This window comes from Benincasa hispida, chromosome 11, assembly GCF_027475165.1.
Source record: "Benincasa hispida cultivar pf3 chromosome 11, pf3_genome.v1.1, whole genome shotgun sequence".
NCBI classification, from domain to species: domain Eukaryota; kingdom Viridiplantae; phylum Streptophyta; class Magnoliopsida; order Cucurbitales; family Cucurbitaceae; genus Benincasa; species Benincasa hispida.
Window position 1 is genome coordinate 2,154,544 of NC_143488.1, and position 12,567 is coordinate 2,167,110.

Here is a 12,567-nt window from a genome sequence, read left to right on the forward strand (position 1 = left end):
ACAAACGTTATTTATGAGCAGAGTTTAAAAAGACGACAGACTAAAATCAGTAGTTAGAACATTCAGTGGAAGGTACTTGGGGCATAAGATTTTCACTTAACCTTTCACGTTTCTCCTAGATGGTCCACACCATGAGATCTACCATCGGCCTTGAGGCACCTTTGGCGTGTTCCTCTAACGGATGGTGTTTGGGTAGGTCAATATCAAGGTGGATGGAAAGAGTGTTCATAGTAAGTGGGAGTGGGTAGTACGACAACATATCCCTCGGTCTCCCTCGTTAGGTTGAATAAAGTTACTGCGCATCGCCTCGAGGCACCCTGGGAGTGTCCCCCTAAAGGATGGCAGTTTTGCGCGTTTCTTTATTTAATCTCCTATAAGAGGATAAGGTAACTTAGTCTCTTGTCCTAATTTGCTTCTTCCTTATGGTGAGCTCATTAGGGCGAGACTCTGGCACCAAAAGCGAAGGGTCACACTTACACAAATTGTTAAAGGTTAACAGTTCTGGACCGAAAAATGGTGGTTGTTAGGTTCAATTCCAAGAGTTGGTTCTACCTAATAGTTGAGAAAGGGCAACTGATCACCCCACCGGTGACGTTTGTCCTGCTCACTGGGGGATCATTGCAAAATAGAAGTCTATAACTTAGGGTACTTGAAACTATTTTGCAAAACTGATTGGTTTAAAAGTGGTTTAGCAAAATCTAATAAAGGTTTGTTCGTATTTTTAGCAACTTCTTTTTCAAAATGGCAATAGCCACATTGGCTTTGCTGAGCGCTGAAAAACTAACTGGCGATAATTTCGTAACATGGAAACATATGATCACGACGATTCTAATCATCGAGGATCTCATGTTCGCTCTCACGGAGGCCTGTCCTTCTATTCCAACTCTAAATTCCGCTCGAAATGTTTGGGAGGCATACGAGCGATGGACAAGGACGAATGAGAAGGCCTGAGCCTACATCTTGGCAAGTCTTTCTGAAGTCTTGGCCAAGAAACATGAGCCTACGGTCTCAACGTAGGAGATCATGGAGTCCCTGTGGGAATGTTTAGACAATCGTCTTAACGGCTTATGCATGAGGCTCTTAAATACATATTCAACTCCAAAATGGAAGAAGGCACCTCTATTCGTGAACATGTGCTTAACATGATGACCCACTTTAATGTGTCAGAGTTGAATGGGTCTACCGTTGATGAGGGCAACCAGGTTAGCATAATCCTGTATTCATTGCCGGAGAGCTTCCTGCACTTTATTAGCAATGTGATTCTTAACAAAGTGAAATATAACCTTACAACTCTCCTCAATGAGTTGCAGACCTATTAATCTTTACTGAAAAGTAAGGAGAGGAAGAAGGGTGAGGCAAATGTTGTTTCATCCTCCAGGACGTTCCATAGAGGTTCGACCTTAGGAACGAAGTCTGCACCTTCTACTTATAATTCTGCAAAGGGGAAGAAGAAGAAGGGTGGTAAAGGAAAAGGGAAGGCGTCTGCTAACCCACCGCCTGTTGATGTAATGTAATTTTTTTTTTGTTGTTTCTATTTTAAGCACGTGTACTACGATATATGTTGCGATGATATGCGATACAATTTCTAGATGTATGTATTATTAATGGAATGTTTGTAGTATGCTATGCGTTGAAACCAAGTATAATTTCTCTAGGTTACTCAAAATGCTCCCAAACACCTCCTTATCATCTTACCTCTTCTTCTCACTTTCAGTGGAGACTGCTGATGTTGGGAGTGGGGTGCTCTCAGAACTTTTCCCTCTTTTGAATAGGACTGGCCTGGCGGCTAGAAGGTTTCGTCGGGGTCTTCCAACGATTCGAGGAACGATGTATGGTTGGGCAGTGAGACGACAACTGGCAGCAAGAAATGCTACCTCTCGCATGGAAAGTTGGGCTGATGAAGGTGTTGAAGGTGAAGTGGAAGGCTGGGAAGTTTGGTTTGCCATGGATTCTTGAGTGAAAGGAAACTGGAAAATCGGTAGGGTTCTGGGAAAAAAAAAGCTCGGTATGCAAGAGCTAGGGTTTCTTTTTTTTTCAAAATGAAGCACGTAAACAGCCTAAGACGAAGAAACTAGCTTTTATAGGTTGGGCCCTGATGGGTCCAACGCGGATTCTGCGGTGGCAAGCCTCGAGCTAATAAAAAAGCTTGTCGTTCGCACTCCTCACATTTATGAAGTTAAAGAGTTGTATGTCCTTTCAGCTGCAAATTCATCATGTCCTTGGAAGCTGAAGCGATTGGACTTCTCAGTTTGCAAAAAGAATTTTCTTGGAGTTTTATTCGAATGGGCGCAAGGTAAAGAATTAACGCAATGAATTCATCAACGTAAGTGCATCTTTGCAGAGGACGGGCAACAACGTATGTATCCCCGCAACACACCCCTTATCTAAACGCATTTCTGGATGATCGGGCGCACGGTATTTCTACCAGCGCATCACTACCTCAACATAGTTCATTTTTGCTAAGGATGGGCAAAGAACACATACGAGCGCAACACACTTCTCAATGCAATGCATTTGAATTGGATGAACGCAAAGTGTATTTTGCGGTACAAGATGCACCCTTTATTGCAATGCATATCGGATGTTGATTGTTTTATTATTAAAATTTTATTTTTATTTTTATATAAATTTTATTTTCATCGACGCAAGCCATAAAGACCTTGCGACAATCATTTTCTTCTTATTCAACAATCATTCACCAAGTTAAAGAATAACGCATTTATGACAGAAAAGTTAAAGAAATTAAAGAGTGTATAGAAATAAATGCAAGAGAATTAAATGAATCATAAATTCATAAAGCAATGAAAGACAAATGGAATAAAACAGTAAATGACAAAGTTCATAAATCATTAAAGACAAGAATTTAAAAGAAAGCATGAAAATATAGAATTGAGATATGGACCGGAAGATGATTTTCTTTTGATGGACGCAATCCACACCTCCGCAGGCAGTCCAGCTTGCCTGCCCAATGTCTTCAGGGACATTGCTCATTTCCTTGTCTCATCCCGCAATGTATATGGGGCAAGATGTGATCTACTTCCTTTGGGAATCACACCAGATATGAAGAATGTGTTGCACCTTGAATTCTCCGCAACCAGTGATCTTGAAGTTCCGGTGCTTAATCTGGTCCTGATGTGCTCCTGTGTGAAAAATACACCTGATCTCTGGGTCAGCTTAGAATTTCTGGATTACTCCAGTACTCATAAATCGTCAGACTGCTCTTCGCGATAAACAGCCAGTACAAAGAGATATGTCTTGCACATACTAAAAACGTACTCAGCACTAACCGTTACCAATCCCTAGCAACGGCGCCATAAACTTGATGACATGATTTTTAATTGTTTTTATTTTAAGCGCACGCACTACGATATATGTTGCGATGATATGTGATACTGCTTCTAGATGTATTCGTTATTAATGGAATGCTTGTAGTATGCTATGTGTTGAAACCAAGTATAATTTCACCGCAAGTTTCTCGGAGTGATCCGAGATCGAACACAGGGATTGCATAGTTAATGTGTTACATTTGTGATATATGCGACCGGGGGTTTTTCAATTAATAAAAGTTGTGTTTATACAGGTATTAAAAATTGCGGTAAAGTAAAATATGCGATAAAAAAATAAAATGCGATAAAAGTAAACCTAAGTTATTATGATACAAGATACAGAATACTGATACATGATACTGAGATTGAGACTGACTGTGAAGATTATACAAAGGGTCATGGTATGCGGTGGCAAGTCTTTATGTATGAAATAGAAATAGAAAGGGTAATTAATATAAACATCACAAGTTCATTAATTGCGTTAAAGATATAACTACGGTTCCGCTTTCCCATGGCGTACACCTTTCGGTGATTGGTCGTGTTCCCACATCTCTGTGGTGGAACAGAGATGAACGTAATGAATGCAAGGTTGCTTCCATCTCTAGAAGTACTTCTCGCTTTAGTTAACGCATTCTTCTAACCTTTTCTCGACAGGCAGAATGGCATCTTCACTTCTGCTCTCATAGGTGAAGATGTCGTCTAGCATGCTTTAGCTAAACATATTCATTTCTTTAGCACAGATTAATTTACTTGTTTAATTCATTCTAATTACCAAGGGATTAAGAAGACATCATGGAGAAATCAATTAATGAAGGAACGGAAATAGACAGAAAGATGGAGATGTAAATGATCATGACATTCAATATTAATATTTAGCGTCGGATACATGGTGTGAATGATAGAGATTAAAAAAATGAATACAATTGATGATAAAAGATAGAAACAAATACAGAAAAGTGTCAACGTCTTGACACAGATCTGGACGGTGGATGTGCTTACCGGTGAATAGAATGAATGGAAGGAAGAGCTTCCCTCTTAGGCTTGCTCGTCTGGTAGGAGTGACCTTGGTACAGAGCTTCACGGTAGGGATAGAAAGGATTTGCCCTGAGACTCACCTCTTGGTCTTGTCTCTTAAATAATCCCGAATCTTCTCCGATCAGCACTCAGACTAGCCTTTCTCTCAATATACAAATATCAAAATATGCCCGTATCAAGTATATTTTTCAATGAATTCTCTGAGGGTATTTATAGATGAATGCTCTGACTCTCTGCCGTGTGGTCCCCACTTTATTGTTATGGAAATTCCAAAAATAGTGGAATAAATATTCCTTCTGTTACGCAATCAATCCATCAAAAATGCACAATGGTTAGTTGTACACGTGTCAAAATCCTCTGCGATTGCGTTGCTCATTTGCATCTTTTGATCGTGTGCTCGCATGCGGTGTTGTTTTTTATTACGCATGCGGTTGTTGATCGCAAAGCTCTTGATCGATTGTTGCATGCGCCGTCGTAGCGTTGATCGTCTATTCATTCTTAAATGATGGGCGTAATGCGATGTAGATGCGTTAATCTTTTTCTCTTGAGCCATGAACACATACGGTGACTTGATTTCCTGCAAAACAGACTTGAAATATTCTTTTCTACCATTGAGATGGTGTCAGTGGGTGTATTGACGACAATTTATAATTCTTGCTTTTCTTAGCTAATTTTTCTACAACTGACGCAACTTTCCTTTCTTTTGACCGCAATATCTAAATAAAACAGTATAAATAACTTGTATTTCTACAAGTTATCACACCCCCAAATTTAGATATATGCTTGTCCTCAAGCATATCTTCTACTAAGGCAATAATGCTCAATTCCTATCCTAAATTTTGCGTCGATTGGTTGCTTCGAATGCTCCACCTAGGCACATTACTTAACAACACAATTTCCTTCTATCCTTGCTAATTCCTAACAAAACCCTACTTTATTCTTCTATACTATAAATTTTTGCTCAAAAATGTTTTTCTAGTTTTAAAAAGAATGTTTACCTCTTCTTGTCAAAACAACTTGATGCGTTTGGATGCGATGATCATAATTTGCGTCATTTATTAGAGACTGTTGGTCATGGTTACACCCTTCGTTTTGGCTTGCCCTCATGGGTGTCACGCGAACATCCAACTTCAGTTCTGTGCCAATCTCAACTTGAACTCATGAATTTCAGAGGAGTTGTCTTTTGTTTCTTTTATTTTTTTTCTTTCTTATTTTTCTCTTTTCATATTGCGTTGTTCTTGGAAACTCACCTTCGTTTTGTGGGATGAGCGCATTTTTCTTAATGACCGCATACTCTTGACTCATCTACTCAGACCTTCCCTACCCCTAAATTTAGAGATGTGCAAGGTCCTCATTGCGTTGTTTGGATGGAATAGACAAACACTTAGATAAAATTTCAAAAATAAGGTTTGAGCAGAGTTTTGAAGGGTAAAAGGTAAAGCATTGCTAAGCTACGAATTACCTAAGTGTTAGTTAAAAATTACAAAGTATGGGAAATGTTTCTAAGTGAATGCATATTATACATCATGGCAGCGCAATGAATAACGCAAAAAGAAAGATTAAGAATATTGCATAGTTGACAAAGGATGATAAAGAAAAGGCACAGGCATATGGATAGAATTGTTACTTAGTTATATTGAAAATTAACTAAGTATACAAGTAATTAAAAATAACGCAATACAAAAATTTTGGCCTGTACAAAGAATCAAAGAATTTTGCTAACAATGAATGAAAGAATGATAACAGAATAGCTGCAATAAAAATTAAATTGTAAAAATTATTGAGGAGCAGGAGGTTCTGGAGGAGGGTTCTAATGTGGTACTTGAGAAGCTTCTTAAAAAATCAGATGCCGCCTGAGATGCGGAGGTACCATGGGTCCATGAAGATATGCTATCAGAAAATTAAAAAACTCATGGTTTCGCTCCGCTAGTTGTCTTTGATGCAGGTGGATCGTAAGAATGTTGCACTGAATATTGATTAACACCTACCTTGTCATGGTAGCACTGCGTTGTAAATCATCGACTCACTCAATTACCGCATCAATTCTCAGGCCGAAGAAGGCTTGTTGCTGAGAAAAGAGTTCTTACTGTTGAGAAAAGAGTTGTTATTGTTGAGTCAGAAGGGACTGCATATCTACTAACTCAGTAGCTAAGGAAGCAATGGTTAGTTGTGCCTGTGACGCCTCGCCATCGACGTTTTGGGGTTGGGCAGAAATTCCTTCACCTAAATCGTGTGGGTCATCAACATGCGGCGGTGGAAGGGGAAGTTACAATGATGATGCTGAAGGTGATGATGGGGCTGCTGGATATGCGGTTGGAGAATCTGAGGGAAGGAGAAGATTGGTAAAGTGCTCAGGAAGGGAAGAAGAAGGTTGTGCAGGAGGGCTTGGAGGGCGAATTATCAGGGGTAAAGGGTCCAGGGATTCTGATTCTTGCATTGTTTCTTCTTGGATTTTCCCTTTTCCCTTGTCGTCTTTGCGCTATTTCTTCGGCTTGAGCTCTTGTGGTGCATTCAAATCTATGTTGGGCCTCTTCAAAGGGAACTCAGGGCAGTGTGAGGAATCTTTGAGGAGCAACCTCAAAATCTTGACGTTTATTAGGCCGTGAACTTCTGCCATTGGCTCTTCATCAATGCCCAGACCTAGTGATAGGCATAAACTTGAAACCGTCCATGGGAAGAAGTACTGTCCTCTTATTTTCCCCACAAAACCCCTGATTTATCTTGCGATCAACCGGTCTACATCGATTAGAATGTCGTGCGCAATGCAATATGCGGCCATAACTTGATCCCTCGAAATTTTCTTGTTATGGGAATTGGGATCAGTGTCGTTTGACCAAATAAACCCAAAGTCGTGCCTTAGGAAGTAGAGTCTTGGAAGCCAAGGTCTTGATGCCTTTTAAAGAAACCGACCACTTAGTGCCTTATTGCATTAATACTCGCAGCGCATCTTCCATCTGCTCTTCAATAGGATCATCAATGATTTTGTTGCCCGGTGCATCCAGGTTATCCTTCATCTGGTATAGTTCATTGATGTCCCTTGCGCTGAAAGACACCGTTTGCCCTTTTATGGTCACCACGTCCTTGGTGCCATGTAGTCGTCCGTGGTAGAAGTCGCGCACTACCTCTAGAATAAAAATGGCTGGGCACTGGCAAAATGTGTCCCATCTATGTTCTACGATCACATTTGTAATCATGTCTGGTAGTGGCGTTGGAGCAGGAAAAAAGCCCATCTCCATCAGTAAGTCATCGTTCTCCTTCTTTCTTGATGGACGCACCTTTGCCAACGCAGACTTGCTACTTTCTGCGACTGCTTTGCCCTTTCCTTTGGCCAACACAAGGCGAGATTGCTGCCTTTGTTTCTTTTCTCGCGCCTTGCGTTGTTCCTCCTTTTCCCATTCATCAAGTTATTTTCCTTTCTTCTTCCTTAAGCGCTACATGTTTGCTTGGCGCTTTTTCTCCTTCTTTTCTTTCTTCTTTTTCTCCTCCTCTACCTCTTCTCTCTCCTCTGTTTCCAACTCTTTCTCGAACTGCTCAGAGGCCAGCAATATGCATTGTTCCTCTTCGAGCCGCCTTATTTCTTTGATCCTCGAGATTTCATTATTGCGGCGCACCTTCTCATCTTGTAATCTTCATCTTTTATCACCTTCTGCAATGATGAGTTGTGCCCGTGCCAATTTTTCCTTTTTCTCTTCCTCCTTTTTTCTCCTCCTCTCCTACTCTTCTAATGCGTCAATCAAAATTGGCAGGCCAATGGTTATCCCTTGTGGCACATTCTCCTTGCGACGCTGTATCAAGGAGGTAACATCTCCTTCTTCAGTCGCAACCGTTTGCGTTATTTCAGGTTACGCTGTTTCTCTAAGTTGTGCTGATTCCCCCTTGTCCTCCCTTATGGAGCTGGATTCACCATCCAGTTCTGGGCTTACAGCTCTTTTTTTCCTTTCTTCTTCCTTCTTCAGGCGCCGTTCTCTACGTCTGCATTCTTTTCTCTCACTCTTTTCTTGCTTCTTCTTCTCTCTAGCCTCCTCATCTTCTTCATCCTTCTTCTCTTTGATTTTCTTCTCTGCTTTACGATGATGGGATGGCTTACCTTCTCCAACCTTCTTTCCTTTGCTCTTCTTTTTCTTCTTTTTCTCCTCTTCCACCTCTAATTGCTTCTCTGCCACGACTTCCTCCAATACGACTCTGATGGGTCCTTCATAGGATTCTACTTGCGTAGTTTCCTTAGGATCCATTATGGCCAGAGTGCTTCTTCTTGTCTCCTCTTCCACTACTTCCTCTATCTCCTCCACCGTCACCTCCTCCGTAAGCAGTGGTTGGTTTACAACCCCACCCTTGGGTAATCCTCCTTCTTTCTCCAGGTTACTCAGAATGCTCCCAAACACCTTCTTATCATCTTGCCTCTTCTTCTCACTTTCAGTGGAAACTGCTGGTGTTGGGAGTGGGTTGCTCTCAGAACTTTGCCCCCTTTTGAATAGAACTGACCTGGCGGCTAGAAGGTTTCGTCGGGGTCTTCCGACGATTCGAGGAACGATGTGTGGTTGGGCAGCGAGACAGCAACTGGCAGCAAGAAATGCTACCTCTCACATGGAAAGTTGGGCTGATGAAGGTGTTGAAGGTGAAGTGGAAGGCTGGGAAGTTTGGTTTGCCATGGATTCTTAAGTGAAAGGAAACTGGAAAATCGGTAGAGTTCTGGGAAAAAGAAAGCTCGGTATGCAAGAGCTAGGGTTTCTTTTTTTTCAAAATGAAGCACGTAAACAGCCTAAGATGAAGAAACTAGCTTTTATAGGTTGGGCCCTCATGGGCCCAACGCGGATTCTGCAGTGGCAAGCCTCGAGCTAATAAAAAAGCTTGTCGTTCGCACTCCTCACATTTATGAAGTTGTAGAGTTGTATGTACTTTCAGTTGTAAATTCATCATGTCCTTGGAAGCTGAAGCGATTAGACTTCTCAGTTTGCAAAAAGAATTTTCTTTGGAGTTTTATTCGAATGGGCGCAAGGTAAAGAATTAACGCAATGAATTCATAAACGCAAGTGCATCTTTGCAGAGGACGGGCAACAACGCATATATCCCCGCAACACACCCCTTAACTAAATACATTTCTGGAGGATCGGGCGCACGGTATTTCTACCAGCGCATCACTACCTCAACATAGTTCATTTTTGCTAAGGATGGGCAAAGAACACATACGAGCGCAACACACTTCTCAACGCAATGCATTTGAATTGGATGAACGCAAAGTGTATTTTGCGGTACAAGATGCACCCATTATTGAAATGCATATCGGATGTTGATTGTTTTATTATTAATTTTTTTTTATATATATAAATTTTCTTTTCATCGACGCAAGCCATAAAGACCTTGCGACAATCATTTTCTTCTTATTCAACAATCATTCACCAAGTTAAAGAATAACGCATTTATGACAGAAAAGTTAAAGAAATTAAAGAGTGTATAGAAATAAATGCAAGAGAATTAAATGAATCATAAATTCATAAAGCAATGAAAGACAAATGGAATAAAACAGTAAATGACAAAGTTCATAAATCATTAAAGACAAGAATTAAAAGAAAGCATGAAAATATAGAATTGAGATATGGACCAGAAGATGATTTTCTTTTGATGGACGTAATCCACACCTCCGCAGGCAGTCCAGCTTGCCTGCCCAATGTCTTCAGGGACATTGCTCATTTCCTTGTCTCATCTCGCAAAGTATACGGGGCAAGATGTGATCTACTTCCTTTGGGAATCACATCAGATATGAAGAATGTGTTGCACCTTGAGTTCTTCGCAACCATTGATTTTGAAGTTCCGGTGCTTAATTTGGTCTTGATGTGCTCCTGCGCGAAAAATACACCTGATCTCTAGGTCAGCTTAGAATTTCTGGATTACTCCAATACTCATAAGTCGTTAGACTACTCTTCGCGACAAACAGCCAGTACAAAGAGATCTGTCCTGCACATATTAAAAACGTACTCAGCACTAACCATTGCCAATCCCCGACAACGGCGCCATAAATTGATGACATGATTTTTAATTGTTTTTATTTTAAGCACACGCACTACGATATATGTTGCGATGATATGCGATACTACTTCTAGATGTATGCGTTATTAATGGAATGCGTGTAATATGTTATGCGTTGTCACAAGTTTCCTTGCGTTGAAACCAAGTATAATTTCACTGCAAGTTTCTCGGAGTGATCTGAGGTCGAACACAGGGATTGCGTAGTTAATGTGTTACATTTGCGATATATACGCCGGGGTTTTTCAATTAATAAAAGTTGTGGTTATACAGGTATTAAAAATTGTGGTAAAGTAAAATATGCGGTAATAAAATAAAATGCGATAAAAGTAAACCTAAGTTATTATGATACAAGATACAGAATACTGATACATGATACTGAGATTGAGACTGACTGTGAAGATTATACAAAGGGTCGTGGTATGCGGTGGCAAGTCTTTATGTATGAAATAGAAATAGAAATAGAAAGGGTAATTAATATGAACATCACAAGTTTATTAATTGCGTTAAAGATATAACTACGGTTCCGTTTTCCCTTGGCGTATACCTCTCGGTGATCGGTCGTGTTCCCCCATCTCTGTGGTGGAACAGGGATGAACGTAATGAACGCAAGGTTGCTTCCATCTCTGGAAGTACTTCTCGCTTTAGTTAACGCATTCTTCTAACCTTCTCTCTACAGGCAGAATGGCATCTTCACTTCTGCTCTCACAGGTAAAGATGTCGTCTAGCATGCTTTAGCTAAACATATTCATTTATTTAGCACAGATTAATTTACTTGTTTAATTCATTCTAATTACCAAGGGATTAAGAAAACATCATGGAGAAAGCGATTAATGGAGGAACAGAAATAGATAGAAAGATGAAGATGAAAATGATCATGACATTCAATATTAATATTTAGCGTCGGATACATGGTGTGAATGATAGAGATTAAGAAAATGAATACAATTGATGATAAGAGATAGAAACAAATACAGAAAAGTGTCAACGTCTTGATACAGATCTGGACGGTGGATGTTCTTGTTGGCAAATAGAGTGAATGGAAGGAAGAGCTTCCCTCTCAGGTTTGCTCGTCCGGTAGGAGTGACCTTGGTACAGAGCTTCACGGCGGGGATAGAAAGGATTTGCCCTGAGACTCACCTCTCGGCCTTGTCTCTTAAATTGTCCCGAATCTTCTCCGATCAGCACTCAGACCAGTTTTTCTCTCAATATACAAATATCAAAATATGCCCGTATCAAGTATATTTTTCAGTGAATTCTCTGAGGGTATTTATAGATGAATGTTCTGACTCTTTGTCATGTGGTCCTCACTTTCTTGTTATGGAATTCCGAAAATGGTGGAATAAATATTCCTTCTGTTATGCAATCAATCCGTCGAAAATGCACAACGGTTAGTTGTACACATGTCAAAATCCTCTGCGATTGCGTTACTCATTTGCATCTTTCGATCGTGTGCTCGCATGCAGTGTTGTTTTTTATAACCACATGCGGTTGTTGATCGCAATCTTGATCGATTGTTGCATGCGCCATCATTGCGTTGATCGTCTATTCATTCCTGAATGATGGGCGCAATGCGACGTAGATGCATTAATCTTTTTCTCTTGAGCCATGAACACATACAGTGACTTGATTTCCTGCAAAACAGACCTGAAATATTCTTTTCTACCATTGCGATGGTGTCAGTGGGTGTATTGAAGACAATTTATAGTTCTTGCATTTCTTAGCTAATTTTTCTACAACTGACGCAACTTTCCTTTCTTTTGGCCGCAATATCTAAATAAAGTAGTATAAATAACTTGTATTTCTACAAGTTATTAGTCGCCCCAAGGAGGCATCCACCGGTTGAAAAGGGAAAGTGTTTCCACTGAACCAAGATGGACATTGGAAGAGGAATTGTCCTCGGTATCTGAAAGAGAAGAAAGCAGCCAAGGCTAAGGCCAAGATCGATAAAGGTAAATATGATTTACTAGTTCTTAAAACTTGTTTAGTGGAGAATGATGATTCAACCTGGATAATTGATTTGGGCGCCACTAATGATGATTCAACCTGGATAATTGATTCGGGCGCCACTAACCATGTTTGTTCTTTTTTTCAGGGGATTAGATCTTGGCGACAACTGGAGGCTGGAAAGATGATGATGCACTAAGCATGGGTGCATCGCCGACTCCACTATGGAAGCAAAGTA